The 5123-nt window shown below is 34.1% G+C and overlaps 1 long non-coding RNA gene across 1 annotated transcript; it reads right to left on the bottom strand.

Annotated features, from left to right (window-relative positions):
- On the bottom strand, positions 4043-5123 carry LOC107608228. Its single transcript, XR_001612770.2, has 2 exons — positions 4786-5123; positions 4043-4268 (listed from the first exon to the last, which is right to left on the bottom strand). It is a non-coding gene; the product is annotated as an uncharacterized LOC107608228 (long non-coding RNA).

The following is a 5123-nucleotide window of genomic DNA, read 5'->3' as shown; positions in this document are numbered from 1 at the left end:
AATCTTCTTCTACTCTTTTGTTGTAATTTCCTTGATGTTGTTCTTATATTTTGTTGTAGATCTAGTATTGTTCTTTCTACATTCTTCCAATTCAATAAGAGGTAATTCATAATAAATGTGTCTTCTTTGTTTTCCTATTGTTGATCTTTTGTTTTTGTTTTGTGACATAGCTCTTTATACTAATGTGTGTTCTAAACCGCGCAATTTAGAATTCACACACCTAATATTTCTTAATGTCACACTAATTCCCTCCCCTCATTCTAGTGATTTACCTCATTCCAACAATGTATGCTTCCTTGCTTTTATATCTTCTCATCTTATGGTGTTGTATTTTTGTTTTTCATGATAAATGCACCACAAGCGAACATGGAAGCACGACTAAGAACATGCAGCAATCCGGAGAGTCGCTGTACCCCCTTGCTCATCTTTGAATGCACCGAGGACGGTGCAAACTTTTAAGTGTGGGGAGGTCGTCCGACCGGTCGGCGATTTTGGGTGACAAATTTCTAATCCCAACACTTTTGCATTTCATTTTTAGGTTTCTAAACCGTCGAAAATCCAATCGTCACTTCTTCTCTCAAACTTTTAGTCTTGGGTGATGAAGTCTTCTCCAATCCTACACTGTACACAAATCTATGGTTGGTGGCTTGCAATATGCCACTATTACTCGACCAGAAATCTCCTTTTCAGTAATAAAGGTAGCACAGTTTCTTCACAATCCCCTCAACTCTCATTAGAAAGCTGTAATATGGATCCTCAGGTACCTGGCAGGGACAACACATCATGGCTTAAGGTTTAGTAAGTGCACAAACTTTAGAATTTATAGTTTCTGTAACTCGGATTGGGCTAGTGACATTGATGACAGAAATTCAACCAATGGATATGGAATCTATCTTGGCCCAAATCTGGTGTCTTGGGCAAGTCGTAAGCAGGCTGCAGCATCCAGGAGTAGCACTGAAGCAGAGTTTTGAGATATCTCTGATGCTAAGATTTTATAGTTGGTCGCTATATTAATCCTTAACAACCGATTTATTGACTACTATCTTAGCGGACAACTATTTATCAACATATTTTTAAGTCGGTTGTTAATTCGGTCGCTAAATTATAAAATAGCAACTAATTTAGCGACCGAATGCTTTAAAACTAGTATTTTATAGTTTGTCACTAAATAAATCACTATCTTAACACTTAGCAACCGATTTAACGACTAACTTCTTAGTGACCGATTTAACGACCAACCACCATTAAGCTTGTTTTTATATTGGTCGAAAATTCTGTCGCTAAATTAAATATAACGACCAATTTAGCCATCAATATATCCTAAAAGCTTGTTTTTTGTTTTAGTTGCTAATTCGGTTGCTAATTGAAATTTAGCGACTGATTTTTTTTTAAATCCTAGAAAAATTTGATTGACCGTCACTAATAGTAATCGATTGATTTTGTTGGTCGCTAAAATCGGTCACTATTTTAAAATTTTCTTGTAGTGTCTCGCATCAGTTTTAAATATATATTATTTATTCACTGAATTGCAAATCTCATTCTCTTTCCTTTTTATATTTTTTAGATACAGATATTAATTCGATCGAGTGCTAATCTTTTAATTCCTAAATATATATAAGCTATTTGGTGACTCCTTAACTTTCAAGAACCATGAAATATGTATTGTAATTTTTGAATCTCTTAACTCTACTTATGTTCCATATATCACACACAAAATCCACTATATTTATTTAATAATAAAATTAGTATATATATATTGAATCTCTTAACTCTACTTATGTTCCATATATCACATACAAAATCCACTATATTGATTTAATAATAAAATTAGTATATATATATATAAAATAAAGTTAGCTTGAACTACATATTTTGAAAAGAATTATTAGGCTTGCTAGGAAATCCATTTTTTTTGTGTAGGTCACTATTTAAATTGGGTTGTGACAAATATTTATTCAATATTAAATTTTAAATACTAAATTCTAAATCATCAATCATAAATTTTAAATTTTAGTAGTATAAAAATAAATTATTATACCAAAATATTAACTAATATTAATAAAAAATATTAGTTCCTAAAATTTCTCTTATTTTGATGACTTTACTTGACGACCAGCTTCGTGTTAATATATGATACATGAACCGTGATTATCAGCGAAATTTGTTGATGAAAAATTTAGTTTTATAGTTGTTGCTTCATTTCACCCTTTGACGCAATATATGATCCATGAATCAGACAAGCAAAGAATCAAATTAAAAGAAGCAAAAAGGAAGTACCATATAATGTATTATTTATTTCATCATTAGATGAGACAACAGTGTATTATTAGTACATATATATATGGCACCTTCGTGTAATGTATGTGGACTCTGCATCAACAATCAATATAATGATACATATTGATCATCAAAGGAAGAAGATAAACAAAAGACAGGGAATGTCCCATACTGAATAATAATAACATATATAAGAGATCACATATATACCACCCCCTCAAAACATGGTTTAATTTCCAAACACAATATAACTGTCTACATATGTTATAGCTCAACGTTTTTTCTTTAATTTGTTGTCTCTAATCTTCTAGGTAACCGACTAAATCGTCTAATCGTGCTGCTTCAGGGTTCTCCTCTATCTCATGTTCAGCTGGTGGTGCCACGAATGACAGATCATCTTCTGCTACAACAGGTGTAACAGTTGGTGGTGCCTTAGTGGGAGCCACCACTGGAGATGAAGAAGGAGAAGAAGAAGAAGAAGAAGAAGGTGTCGGTGCTTCTCTTGGTGTAGGTGCATATGCTGGTGAACGTGTTGGTGCAGATATTGGTGCCTGTCTTGGTGAATATGATGGTGGATATGATGGTGATAGACGCCTAGGTAAACTGAATGGGGAAGGTGCCTGTGATGGAGAATATTTGTCGTCGTCTTCTGTTATATCTGAATCTGATGGTTCAGATTCCGGAGCAAATGGTGAAAGTGATGGTGATGGTGATGGTGATGGTGATGGTGATGGTGAGGGTGAGGATGAGGTTGAGGCTGGTGCAGGAGCAGCAGCAGAAGGAGAAGGAGAAGGAGAAGAAGATTTAATTTCTCAAATTATTCTAATTAAAAAAAAATTAAAATGAAAGGATATTGAAAATCTTACATGGCTGATTGAGAAACCCAGTCAGACATGGATGGTGGTACAGGTACTCCGCCGAAACCATGAGAAGCCATGAGATCTTTCGCAGCTGAAGCTCCATCAGCGCCACTGGAAGCGGCGACATTGGCGGCTGCACTGGCAGCATCGGAGACACTGGTGCCGGAAGCTTCCAAAGCCTTCTTAGCCTGGTCAAGAGTGTCTTGTGATAAACCACCACCGCCGCCTAAGAAACTCGTCCATGACGATGAATCAAAACTCTGACCCAAAGCTGTACGGAATGGCGTTGCCAGAACCAATGAAAATAACAAAACATACGCTAAATTTTCCATTTTCTCCGATTATAATTCCTTCTTCCCTTGCCGGAACCAAAGCAAGGATTTCCAAGAACCACGCCCCGAGAGGATTTTGCAGACAAACAAGGTGCGCCTTTATTCCATTGAATCTTAGCTCTTTTTATATATACCCTTTTTCCGCCATCACGCGCTTAGCTTTCTGCTTCACACAATTAAATGTACGTTAAGCTAATCATCATCCGATTCTTACGTTCATATTTTTTCTTCAATGGTCAATGTGTCTGGTTGTATTGCCATTTTTCTCATGCAAACCCTTCCTTTTCGCTTTCAATACTACTTGTATCTACTCTTTAATTAGTTCCTGGTTGGTAATGACTTCTTTGATTTCTCCGCTCTTAATTTGATATGCCATAAATAACATAAATTTTTTTAATCTAATAATCCAATGACATATTTTATTCTATATTTTTAAACTTTAATAGCTAACTAATAACCAAAATTAATCACCTTTAACATTCTTTTTAAATAATAACTACATTTTATCTTATAACTAATGATAAGTATGAAATAGAAGTAAAAAAATGACGCCTTGTTTAACAAAATTTTAATGCATGTTATAGTATAATAATATAATTTATTCATGTACTTGTTACAAATTACAAGGAGGGTGAATCATCAATATAGCAGGAAACAAACATAAATACACATTATATTACATGAATACAAATTGGAAAATAATAAGCGGTTATCTTGTATACACTGCTGATACTTTTGTTTTCTAGTGAGGCAGAACGTATAGTAAACTGTAGTCCACAGCTCTTAATTTTATATTCACCTGCCAAAGGAAACAGGATTATGAAAATAATTAATAAAGAGCGGAAAAAGAAAATCATTCAACCTTGCAAGAAAATTTAATAATATGTGAAAAATAAATAATAACCTAGAAACATATCACGTGCATGTGATCTAAAATGTGATGGATTAGATTTCATGTGGGTTCCCTTTTTAAGCGTTGGATTTAATTTCATGTGGATATCTTTGGAAATTGAGAAGTATATCATTTCTAAATTGATTTTATAAATAAACAAATATATCATTAATGATTCCTTCGATGGATCGCGTGTTCTTAATAAGGTTAGAACAATTTATCTAGTATTTGTCCCAAAATAGCATGGATATATGATAGGATGACATAGAATTTGTCTTTACAACTATAAAATAAAATTATTCATATAAAATACACGTTAAAATATAAAATAATATATATAAATGTATAAGAATATACAGTAACTCGCTAATTTAATAGTTGATTTTTATTGGCAGATAGATTTTTGTTGTTTTTATAATGTTACCTTCTAATTTGATGAATGGTGATAGTAAAGGTTATTGGCCATAGATATGCCTTCCATTGATGCCACCACTACCTCTGTACCTGGGAAGTGGAATTTGATCACGCTCTATTCGAATCACATCTTCTTTAAGCACCTCATAGTGCCTCTTCACCTCCTCAACGGATTTGCCACCCACGGCGTTCGCCACCTTCTGCCACCGGTTTGGGTCCTCCGGCCCATGCACCGCAAGAGCATCCTCAAAGCGCCTATTCTCTTCTCTTGTCCAACCCATTATTGATATATATTGAAGAAAAGAGACGTACAATAATGCCACAATAACCTAGAGATCGATGTTAATA

Source organism: Arachis ipaensis, chromosome B07, assembly GCF_000816755.2.
Source record: "Arachis ipaensis cultivar K30076 chromosome B07, Araip1.1, whole genome shotgun sequence".
Taxonomy (NCBI): domain Eukaryota; kingdom Viridiplantae; phylum Streptophyta; class Magnoliopsida; order Fabales; family Fabaceae; genus Arachis; species Arachis ipaensis.
The sequence above is the reverse complement of the archived record's forward strand: the minus strand, read 5'-3'. Positions and strand labels throughout refer to the sequence as shown.